The sequence below is a fragment of the Oncorhynchus masou genome, chromosome 28 (genome assembly GCF_036934945.1).
Source record: "Oncorhynchus masou masou isolate Uvic2021 chromosome 28, UVic_Omas_1.1, whole genome shotgun sequence".
Lineage (NCBI taxonomy): Eukaryota > Metazoa > Chordata > Actinopteri > Salmoniformes > Salmonidae > Oncorhynchus > Oncorhynchus masou.
In genome coordinates, this window is record NC_088239.1 from 19,263,050 (window position 1) to 19,275,876 (window position 12,827).

The 12,827-nt window shown below is 44.6% G+C and overlaps 1 pseudogene; it reads right to left on the minus strand.

Moving 5' to 3' along the window:
* Positions 1-4,554: 4,554 nt before the first annotated feature.
* LOC135518539 (leucine-rich repeat-containing protein 30-like) lies at positions 4,555-8,590 on the minus strand (annotated as a pseudogene).
* Between the last annotated feature and the right edge of the window lie 4,237 nt (positions 8,591-12,827).

A 12,827-nucleotide genomic window follows, 5' to 3' on the forward strand; every position in this document is an offset into this window, starting at 1 on the left:
TTCCAGAAAAAACTGATACAATTCCTGAAAGAGATATCATCCCACTAGGATTAGTGTCTGTTTTGCTTATACTCTTTCCATGCAAGTTAGTGTGTACATTTTTTTAACCTTATTTTACCAGGTAAGTTGACTGAGAACACATTCTCATTTACAGCAACAACCTGAGGAATAGTTACAGGAGAGATGAAAGAGACAATTGAAAGCTGGGGATGATTAGGTGGCCGTGATGGTACAGTATAAAGACCAGACTGGGAATTTAGCCAGGACACCAGGCTTAACACCCCTACTCTTACAATAAGTGCCATGGGATCTTTAGTGACCACAGAGAGTCAGATCACTCGTTTAACATCCCATCCAAAAGGGACGCACCCTACACAAGCAATGTTTCCAAACACTGCCCTGGGGAATTGGGATATATTTTTTTAGACCAGAGGGAAGGGTGCCTCCTACTGGCCCTCAAGCACCACTTCCAGCAGCATCTGGTCTCCCATCCAGAGACTGACCAGGACCAACCCTGCTCAGCTTGCCAGCAGTGGGATGCAGACAAGACAAAATAAATAAATTAGACTCTCGTCATAGCAGAAAGATTACAACATGTCTTGATGATTGAAAACTTCTGAAAGGAGATACTGTACATGGACAGGATTAAGTTGTTATAGACACATCGACATGTGTTTGTGTGAACTGATAATTGCTCCAATATTTCAGGGGATGGACAAGGGTGCTAATTTGTTAGGGCAATGTTTGAAATGTTTTGGATTCTCCATGACAACCTAATTGAGGAAATTATTGGGTGGTGGCAGCATAGCCTAGTGGTTAGAGCATTGGACTAGTAACCGAAAGGTTGCAAGTTCAAATTCCTGACCAGACAAGGTACATATTTGTCATTCTGCCCCTTAACAGGCAATTAACCCACTATTCCTGGCAGTCATTGAAAATAAGATTTTTTTCTTAACTGACTTTCCTAGTTAAATAAAGGTAAAATAAAATGTTGTCCATTTGAAACTACCACAGGGGTGCGTAGTTCTCACATTTTGTGTCACTTAGTCTGCTGTGATGGGATTCATTTATATGCACGACACATGGCCAGCTAAAGTAAATGATGAGAGGGATACCCTTTAATGAGATATCTTGACAAGAAAAGATGTTTCCAATGATTTGGAATTGTCTCCAGCAAATTAAAAACTTGCTGAGATGCCGTATCAAGGAAAACGTGGATAAATAAATGAAGGTATACATCACAAAATTAAATTAACACTGAGTGTTGAAGCGTTTATGTTATGCCATTTTGATTCCCCAAACCAGACATTAAACCAACTCAAGCATGCAGTCTTTCTACTGCATAGTAGCGTTAGACTTCTAATAGTCCTAAATGGAATAACAAATGGGTGCTGGCATTAGAACTGGACACAAAGCATGGAATGAGCCGGAAGAAAGAGAGAGTGAAAGAAGGACGAGAGGAGAGGTTACCTCAACACTAAACAGGTCTGCTCCTTCAGGACAATGGAACACAGGGTGACCAAGATAAAGTGGTTTAATCAGCGGCCTTAGAGAACAGGAGAAAGGAAACAAGGAAGAGAGATGGACGAAAGATAGCGGGCCAGGAGCATCTTTCTCTCTTCACCCAGGGAGAGAACACAGATAACTGCCCCCCCTGCTCCCCCTCTCTCACCCCTCAACCCCACCCCTCTTCCTGGAAACAACATGAGCCACATCCCAGGGGAAAAGCTAGGACACAGATGCAGGCTACCAAGGAGGGAGCAGGACAAAGCGTGCTGCCCTACAAGAAGGACTTGAGTGTGCTGCAATCACCCGGGCTGGGATGGGACTGTCCATTTAACCTTGCGAAAAGCCCCTAGATAAGAGCCGGAACACAATGGAACCCATTCATTATTCGCTCAGAGGCTGGATGACACAAGGCCTGAGGAGGCGGAGAGGAGGAGACAGAGAGGAATGTGCATTTGTCCGAGCTTGTACCACACACTGTCTAATTCACTCTTTGCTTTTCTTTAGAGAGCAGAGAGGGTGTCGGAAAGGTGTTTGGAGGTTGTGAGAGTTTTCATCCAACACATCCCATGGCATGAAGATCATCCAATGCAGTACACTAGCGGATGTGTTTGGACTTGTCTCCGATGTTTGATACTGTAGCTGTATGTGTAACAGTGGCAACAGGGGTGGTGGAGGCCACAGATTGTCCAGACAGATATTATTGACTAAAGACAGAGGGGATTATGGGAAAAAATTGGTTTAGGAGGAAAGTTTCATGGACTAATATCTAACACGGATGAAGTTGTCTTTCCAGCAAGAAAACAACAGACACAATACCTGCTAACACACAAACGCACGCACGCACGCGCATGCACGCACGCACGCACACACGTGCACACACATACACTTCATTCTGCTGCTGGACCATTCATCCATGGTTACCAGTGAAAGGTATTTCTGTCATTTGGCGGCCAAACCCTACGTGTGGGTGCCTATATTTGTTTTCATTGTTGTGTGTGTGAGCATGTGTCTGAGAGGGATAGCGAGAGAGTCTGCAAGGTCTAGTCTGCTGTAAAAGTATGTGTTTTTAGTACCAGAAAAACCACACAGGTCGAGCCCATTCCAACAGGAGACCCCACTCCTGTAGGTCTTGGCAAAACACAGTGCTCATCAATCACTCATTACCTCAACCTGAAGACTTCCCTGTTTTTGGCAGAAGCGTGTGTATATGGTAATTGAGAGGTTTGGGTCTCGTTTGCAGAGGACGCAACAGGCTCTGGGTTGGCCAAGTCTGTTTTACTAGCCAAATGGAACACTGGAACTCAGCGTTTGAGTGAAGGTGGTTAGCATTATAACATGGACAAACTTTTCTTTCTATCTGTGTTCTATTGAGATTAATGGCCACTGCTCGATGAAGATGAGCTTTTAATGTTTGATAAGTGTTGTAGAGGTGTCATTCGGGTTGACAGAAAATCCTTACTCGTGTCCAAATCTAAATTGCATTCAAAACAAACAACCGCACAAGACGAGCCATGTCAGCAGAGGTCACTGTAACTCAATGTACCACCCTGGAGCAATCATAGTGGCTCACCTCAATGCCCAATCTCCATAGTCGTTTTGAATAGTAAATCTCAGGGAACAGACTTTTACAAGCTTGCCTATGACATTCTTTAAATGTATCAGAATGTTAATGTGTATATCACACAAGTTCCAAGTTACTGCAAGTGACAAATACACTGTGTGATGTCTTTATATGGATTGTCTGAGATGCAGTCATGAATAGTACAGGTTGAATGTCTATGATGTTGATACAAAGTTTCTAAAACACACATTCACTTTTGCATAAACCATTTTGTGTTGTGTGAAATATAAATATTTGTGGCAAAGTGTTTTGGGAAGAAATATCAAGTGTTTATTTACACCTCAGTTTATATAAGAACAGGTAGATAAAATAGTAATTTGCCGCTCAAATCACACTAAAAGACAATCCTACGCAATAAGACTACATTTTAAAATAGCTTACTTTACAGTCAGGCATCAAATAACACATAATTGGGTTGGTTTTGTAAATGCTACCTTCAGATGCAATGAGGTGCTACATTAAAAAACGTAAATGCTACTCCAATCCAGATGTCAATCCAATAGCCACGATAAGACTGTAGTTCCATTGACTGTGTGCAGTATAGCATGTGATCCTTCAAGCTGGCTGGGGTTGGAGCCTGGCAGCAGCATTTTGCTTGTAGCTCTTAAAAGACGTGGTCGGTAACTACAGCAGCAAACACGGCTGGGCTCTAGGCTGACCTTTTTGTTGATGTAATGGAAGCATCAGGATCTTAATCCTGGAAGGATAGTTTAGATAGCTAAACGAGAGGCTGGGGGAGTGGAGGGCAACCGGGATCAACAAGTTGTATGCAGCAGGTCAGAGAAACGACCAGGCTCGCTCCCCCAACAGCAAGACAAAACAAATGAGGGAGAAATCCAATGCTTGTTAAGAACAAACAGCCCCTGGCTTTGTTAGGTGTTCTCACTCGGGACCTGAAGCATGGCCTCTTCCCGTCTCTGGACTCCTCTGGTAGAGAGTGTGAAGAATCTGAGCTCCGCTACACGTTAAGCCATTTCCTCTAACCCGGTCTCCCAACAGTCCAAGTCTATTTCAATACAATGTGTTTAGCCCCACTGAGCCTTTCACTCACTTGTAAGTTGCTTTAAGGAGTTTATAAGGATAATATGCCCCAATTTATGCAAATAGAGTTGCTAGGTAGAACTCTACATAAGCACCCTTAGAATCAGGACAACAGTCATTTAATTAGTAGCCTAATCATTTTAGCATAATCACAGTTGCAGAGTCTTTTGCATTGTCTCGTTATCTACAGAAAGTTCAAATATAGTAATCTAAGCTTTTTCTCATCATTTTCTCATGCATGTTGAGGATCACTCCAAAATCTTATCCTACTCATGAGCAACAACAATGGAAGTACATTAGTTCTCTTATGGAGACCAAAAGTGGGTCCCCAGATGAAATGCACACGGATCAAGACCAGGAGTTTTCCCTCCTGTGGAACAGTCTCAATTAGATTTGAGATAATTAAACAGGGTGGTGAGGTCTCCTTCCAGCACTTCTTTGATTTTCTCCTGCAAGGGGTTTTGCATGATGTGGAGCCCCTTATCCAAGGGGTGGCAGGCCAGCTTCTCCAGCCTGCTGAGCTGGTGCATCTCCTGGGGCACGTTCGGGATGTCGTTGAAGTCCACGTTGAGAAGGTCTTGGGGAGCGAGTGGATCTCGTTCCCCTCCATGATGAGGATCTTTAGCTCCACCAGCGCCGCGATGCTATCGGCGATGCACTCCAGCCTGTTGTAGGCCAGGTGGAGGAACACCAGACTCTTCATGGTGTAGATGCAGCCGGGGATGTGAACAATTTTGTTGTGGCTGAGGTTGAGTTTGCGCAAGCAGGTCAGGCTGGTGAAGGAAGCAGGGAGGCCAGATATCTTGTTGTTGGTCAGGCTGAGGACCTCCAGCCTAGTGCAGTTTCCAAGCTCCTCTGGGACCTCAGTCACCTGGTTGCGGTAGCAGAACAGGACACGGAGGTGCCTGAGTTGGCCAATCTCCGGGGGTAGGCTGGTCAGCTGGTTCCTTGAAAAGAAAAGAGAGCCGCACACTCTAGGAGCTCAGATGCAAAAATGTAATTACCAACGTTTCGACAGCCAAGCTGTCTTCATCAGGGTATAATTACAAACACTGCGGGATGACTCGTTTATATAGTGTCAAAAGACACAGGTGTCTGTAATCATGGCCAAGAGTGGCCTAATATCATTGGTTAATTCTCAAATATTAAAATGGCAAAGAACAGCATACAACCAACAAATGGATAGCATATGATCATAGATTCATTTTAGACTACACAAGCTTACAAACAATTACAATGGCAACGTAACAATAATCACAAGAATGGCTTCAGATCAAAGTCTACGTTGAGACCGAAGGGAACAAGGGTCTTTAAGTTAAAGATCCAGGCAGCCTCTCGCTTTAACAATAAATGATCAAGGTCACCCCCTGTCCTAGGGAGGGTGACATGTTCTATGCCAATATAACACAGAGACAAAATCAAATCAAATCAAATCAAATTTATTTGTCACATACACATGGTTAGCAGATGTTAATGCGAGTGTAGCGAAATGCTTGTGCTTCTAGTTCCGACAATGCAGTAATAACCAACAAGTAATCTAACTAACAATTCCTAAACTACTGTCTTATACACAGTGTAAGGGGATAAAGAATATGTACATAAGGAAATATGAATGAGTGATGGTACAGAGCAGCATAGGCAAGATACAGTAGATGGTATCGAGTACAGTATATACATATGAGATGAGTATGTAAACAAAGTGGCATAGTTAAAGTGGCTAGTGATACATGTATTACATAAGGATGCAGTCGATGATATAGAGTACAGTATATACGTATGCATTGTTTAAAGTGGCTAGTGATATATTTACATCCTTTCCCATCAATTCCCATTATTAAAGTGGCTGGAGTTGAGTCAGTGTCAGTGTGTTGGCAGCAGCCACTCAATGTTAGTGGTGGCTGTTTAACAGTCTGATGGCCTTGAGATAGAAGCTGTTTTTCAGTCTCTCGGTCCCAGCTTTGATGCACCTGTACTGACCTCGCCTTCTGGATGATAGCGGGGTGAACAGGCAGTGGCTCGGGTGGTTGATGTCCTTGATGATCTTTATGGCCTTCCTGTAACATCGGGTGGTGTAGGTGTCCTGGAGGGCAGGTAGTTTGCCCCCGGTGATGCGTTGTGCAGACCTCACTACCCTCTGGAGAGCCTTACGGTTGAGGGCAGAGCAGTTGCCGTACCAGGCGGTGATACAGCCCGCCAGGATGCTCTCGATTGTGCATCTGTAGAAGTTTGTGAGTGCTTTTGGTGACAAGCCAAATTTTTTCAGCCTCCTGAGGTTGAAGAGGCGCTGCTGCGCCTTCTTCACGATGCTGTCTGTGTGAATGGACCAATTCAGTTTGTCTGTGATGTGTATGCCGAGGAACTTAAAACTTGCTACTCTCTCCACTACTGTTCCATCGATGTGGATAGGGGGGTGTTCCCTCTGCTGTTTCCTGAAGTCCACAATCATCTCCTTAGTTTTGTTGACGTTGAGTGTGAGGTTATTTTCCTGACACCACACTCCGAGGGCCCTCACCTCCTTCCTGTAGGCCGTCTCGTCGTTGTTGGTAATCAAGCCTACCACTGTTGTGTCGTCCGCAAACTTGATGATCGAGTTGGAGGCGTGCGTGGCCACGCAGTCGTGGGTGAACAGGGAGTACAGGAGAGGGCTCAGAACGCACCCTTGTGGGGCCCCAGTGTTGAGGATCAGCGGGGAGGAGATGTTGTTACCTACCCTCACCACCTGGGGGCGGCCCGTCAGGAAGTCCAGTACCCAGTTGCACAGGGTGGGGTCGAGACCCAGGGTCTCGAGCTTGATGACGAGCTTGAAGGGTACTATGGTGTTGAATGCCGAGCTGTAGTTGATGAACAGCATTCTCACATAGGTATTCCTCTTGTCCAGATGGGTTAGGGCAGTGTGCAGTGTGGTTGAGATTGCATCGTCTGTCGACCTATTTGAGCGGTAAGCAAATTGGAGTGGGTCTAGGGTGTCAGGTAGGGTGGAGGTGATATGGTCCTTGACTAGTCTCTCAAAGCACTTCATGATGACGGAAGTGAGTGCTACGGGCGGTAGTCGTTTAGCTCAGTTACCTTAGCTTTCTTGGGAACAGGAACAATGGTGGCCCTCTTGAAGCATGTGGGAACAGCAGACTGGTATAGGGATTGATTGAATATGTCCATAAACACACCAGCCAGCTGGTCTGCGCATGCTCTGAGGGCGCGGCTGGGGATGCCGTCTGGGCCTGCAGGCTTGCGAGGGTTAACACGTTTAAATGTTTTACTCACCTCGGCTGCAGTGAAGGAGAGACCGCATTTTTCCGTTGCAGGCAGTGTCAGTGGCACTGTATTGTCCTCAAAGCGGGCAAAAAAGTTATTTAGTCTGCCTGGGAGCAAGACATCCTGGTCCGTGACTGGGCTGGATTTCTTCCTGTAGTCCGTGATTGACTGTAGACCCTGCCACATGCCTCTTGTGTCTGAGCCGTTGAATTGGGATTCTACTTTGTCTCTGTACTGACGCTTAGCTTGTTTGATAGCCTTACGGAGGGAATAGCTGCATTGTTTGTATTCAGTCATGTTACCAGACACCTTGCCCTGATTGAGAGCAGTGGTTCGCGCTTTCAGTTTCACGCGAATGCTGCCATCAATCCAAGGTTTCTGGTTAGGGAATGTTTTAATCGTTGCTATGGGAACGACATCTTCAACGCACGTTCTAATGAACTCGCACACCGAATCAGCGTATTCATCAATTTTGTTATCTGACGCAATACGAAACATGTCCCAGTCCACGTGATGGAAGCAGTCTTGGAGTGTGGAGTCAGCTTGGTCGGACCAACGTTGGACAGACCTCAGCGTGGGAGCTTCTTTTTTTAGCTTTTGTCTGTAGGCAGGTATCAGCAAAATGGAGTTGTGGTCAGCTTTTCCGAAAGGGGGGCGGGGCAGGGCCTTATATGCGTCGAGTGAAAAAAAAAAAAAATAAATCGAGTGGCCTTCTCCAAAAAGTGGGCTGCAACTGGTTAAGTCAAGTTTTTGCACCTAATGGTGCTACGATGCTCTGAGATACGTACTTTTAATTTGCGCTTTGTTTTACCCACATCATTTTTTACCACAAGGACAAGTTATAAGATAAATAACTGCCTTAGTGGAGCACGTAATAACACCTTTGATTGGGATCGATGTCCCTGTTTGCGGGTGTTTGAAGGATCTGGTCAGCTGGTTCCCCCACAGGTTGAGGACCACCAGGTTGCTGAGGATTCTAAGGGCGGGGGGCCGAGCCTGTAGGCAGTTCAATGACAGATTGAGCTTCTCAAGCTTCGTCACATCCCACAGTTCCTCTGGGGGTTCCTTGAGGCTGATCCGCTCCACTGACGTCAAGCTGTCCTCACGCCCAGCACTCTTCCTCACCTGTCTCTTAATCTCCTCCTCCTTGGACTGCTTGGCTCCCATTGATGCTTCTTCAGCAGGATTCCCAATGTCTAGACAACAAGATGTCCAAGAGCATTACCCGAAGCCTTAGCTACAGAACCACCTAGACCAGTAGGTTTGGCAGCTAAGCAGCTTTGGGCAGAGCTGGGACAGTCAGCATAGACTGTGGACATTCTCACTTTTGGATAATAAATGTCGCTGGATATCCACTCTGTAAGTGCTGGCCAAGTGTCGTGGTGGAAATGTAGAAATGCAGTAGAAATGTGTGTATTTGTCCAGGGGACAGCTCTGAGGATCTGTGCTGACAAGAGGAGAAGGAGCAGGTGGCTAAAACCAACCGCTAGCCCACACTGACTGGGCAGCACCACCACCATAGCCACACTAAGTTTCATCCTCCCACTGAGAGGGTGGGCCCCCCGCTGAGGGGGTGTCCAGTACCCCAACAGGGTTGGAGACGGTAGGGGACTTTCTTTGTAGACATTCATTTTCAGCGCACAATTGGCCCAGCGTTGTCCGGGTTTGGCCAGGGGTTGGTCGTCATTGTAAATAAGAATTTGTTCTTAACTGACATGTCTAGTTAAATAAAGGTTAAAAAAATATTAACACACTTGTTTGGCACCAATAATTACGTTTCCGTTGGCTTTTTCAATGCTAATTTCATTTGCACATTTGTGATGGGTCTGTATAATTGAACATAGACAGTCTTGGATCTAACACATGTTGGAGTCACGTATGAGTCACATTCTAATCCACTGGATAGTTGGGGTTAGTTTGACTTTCAACCCTAAGCACACATAGAACTAGGAGTAGGACATTATCAAAGTCAAAAGTCACCCTCTTTGCAGGAGGTATGGAAAGACATGCACTTGGGGCAAATGGGGCTCTGGTATTTGGCTCGGAACCAAGAGCATTAGTCTAAATCTCAGAGTATGTCCTGCTGTCATTGAAGTTATTAATTATCTCAAATGCCATTGGAGACCTGTAAAACACTTGAAACCGCATTACTGTACTAATAAAATAGAAATAAAATAAACATATTTGACTTGAAGACTTTTTAACGCTACATTTGAACAAGGCAGTTCACTGTCTGAATATCTGAACCAATAAAGCAGGGTGTCAAGGCTAAGGTGACTACAGTTGAAGTCGGAAGTTTACATACACTTAGGATGGAGTCAGTAAAACTCGTTTTTCAACCACTCCACAAATTTCTTGTTAACAAACTATAGTTTTGGCAAGTCGGTTAGGACACCTACTTTGTGCATGACACAAGTAATTCTTCCAACAATTGTTTACAGACAGATTATTTCACTTATAATTCACTGTATCACAATTCCAGTGGGTCAGAAGTTTATATACACTAAGTTGAGTGTGCCTTTAAGCAGCTTGGAAAATTCCAGAAAATTATGTCATGGCTTTAGAAGCTTCTGATAGGCTAATTGACATAATTTGAGTCAATTGGAGGTGTACCTATGGATGTATTTCAAGGCCTACCTTCAAACTCAGTGCCTCTGCTTGACATCATGGCAAAATCAACAGAAATCAGCCAAGACCTCAGAAAAGAAATTGTAGACCTCCACAAGTCTGGTTCATCCTTGGAAGCAATTTCCAAACGCCTGAAGGCACCACACAAGTATAAATACCATGGGACCACACAGCCATCATACCGCTCAGGAAGGAGATGATTTCTGTCTCCTAGAGTTGAAGTATTTTGGTGAGAAAAGTGCAAATCAATCCCAGAACAACGGCAAAGGACCTTGTGAAGATGCTGGAGAAAAGAGGTACAAAAGTATCTAGATCCACAGTAAAACGAGTCCTATATCGACATAACCTGAAAGGCTGCTCAGCAAGGAAGAAGCCACTGCTCCAAAACCGCCACAAAAAAGCCAGACTACGATTTGCAACTGCACATGGGGACAAAGATCATACTTTTTTGAGAAATGTCTTCTGGTCTGATGAAAAAATGGAACTGTTTGGCCATAATGACCTTCGTTATGTTTGGAGGGAAAAGGGGGAGGCTTGCAAGCCGAAGAACACCATCCCAACCGTGAAGCACCTGGGTGGCAGCATCATGTTGTGAGGGTGCTTTGCTGCAGGAGGGACTGGTGCACTTCACAAAATAGATGACATCATGAGGAAAGAAAATTATGTGGATATATTGAAGCAACATCTCAAGACATCAGTCACAAAGTTATAGCTTGGTCGCAAATGGGTCTTCCAAATGGACAATGAACCCAAGCACACTTCCAAAGTTGTGGCAAAATGGCTTAATGACAACAAAGTCAAGGTATTGGAGTGGCAATCCCAAAGCCCTGACCTCAAATTTATAGAAAATCTGTGGGCAGAACTGAAAAAGCGTGTGCGAGTAAGTAGGCCTACATACCTGACTCAGTTACACCAGCTCTATCAGGAGAAATGGGCCAAAATTCACCCAACTTATTGTGGGAAGTTTGTGGAAGGCTACCCAAAACGTTTGAACCAAGTGAAAAAATGTAAAGGTAATACTACCAAATACTAATTGAGTGTGTGTAAACTTCTGACCCACTGGGAATGTGATGAAATAAATAAAATATGAAATAAATCATTCTGTGTCACAACTTCCGCCGAAGTCGGTCCCTCTCCTTGTTTGGGAGGAGTTCGGCGGTCGATGTCACCGACCTTCTAGCCATCGCCGATCCACTTTTCATTTTCCATTTGTCTTTGTTTTATACACCTGGTTTCAACTCCCCAATTACATGTTCATTATGTACCCCTCCCTCTGTTTTCCCCATGGTTTTTGTGCGTGATTGTTTTATGTATGTTCGGTCCGTTATTGTGGGCTCGGTATTACGACATGTTATTGGAATATTTGAGTAAAGTTACTTGTGTTACTCATCTCTGCTGTCCTGCACCTGACTCCTCTGCACCAGCTACACCCAGACCACTACATTATCTCTACTATTATTCTGACATTTCACATTCTTAAAATAAAGTGGTGATAACTGACCTAAAACAGGGACTTTTTACTAGGATTAAATGTCAGGAATTGTGAAAAACGGAGTTAAATGTATTTGGCTAAGGTGTATGTAAACTTCCGACAACTGTGTATATGGACTACACACATTAATATATAGGTCATGTTCATCAATTAATATCTATTCCAGTGAGCCCAGTTTTGAGAAACATAAAATTATCAAAATAATCGCATCTCTATTGTTGTTATTCCTGCATGAGAAGACAGTGGATACCTGTTCCAGTTTAATTTCACCATCCTCACTTTTTCAATAATAATTTATCAATCATGAGATCAACATAGAAAAGATTGCACTGCGCTGTAAAAGCAACATTACTGGTGCATTGTATATCCAAAGATCTGTCTTTCTGGTTTATGCCATATACTGGAAGCATTAGCAGTCTGCAGGTAGGGTGCTGGTATTGATGCAGAATGACAGAGAGAGACAGGAATCTTATCACTCAGGCCTTTCGGCTATCATTGAGCATGGTGCCACTGATAAGCCCAGGATGCCCCCTCTCCGACGGAAAAAAAGCAGGAAGGATTATTCCTGGCCCTGGGGAATCCCGGAATCCCGTAATCAGAGCCAGATCATTGTTTTCCCTAGGGGAAGATTTTGGAAGAAGCAGCACCCAATTCCCTGGCTACTGTCTCTGATCGTATGGACTGAAATAAACTTACTGTCTCTGATTGGATGGACTGAAATAAACTAAGAGTCAGCAGACGAGAGATGGGTCTCTTTGAAAGTATCGTTCATGCATGGTTTGTGTTGGTGTCGTACCTGCCGAGATCAGATTAGCTATCACCACCGGTGGCTGATCACAAACCGCCTCGTTCCGCCGTGTTTATCCCGGGAAATAGATTCAAGACAGGGAAGAGTGTCTGGTAGCTGATTATGTGCTACCAGCTAGTTATTCTGGTGTTGTCGGAAATTTTGAATGCCAATTATCCACGTGCAGTGTCTTGACTGAGGACCTCATTTGCATAGCTTTCCTTGCCAAGTTTTGGGGAAAGTTTGATAGGGGTTTGTGTTTGTTGGGATTTGGAGATTGGTCACGCATTCACAAGCAGGCAGAGTTGGCTACTGATACGTTTTATGTTTGAACCCTATGGCTTGCCTTCTGGTGAAACACAGACCTGATGAGGAACACAAATGAGTCTGAAGAAGACATCAGGACATCATATGTTATAGCAATCTGTCAGTCGAGGACACAGTCGATGACGTGGCATGCAACCATTGGTTGATGCATGCAACGTCTGAGCAGGGGC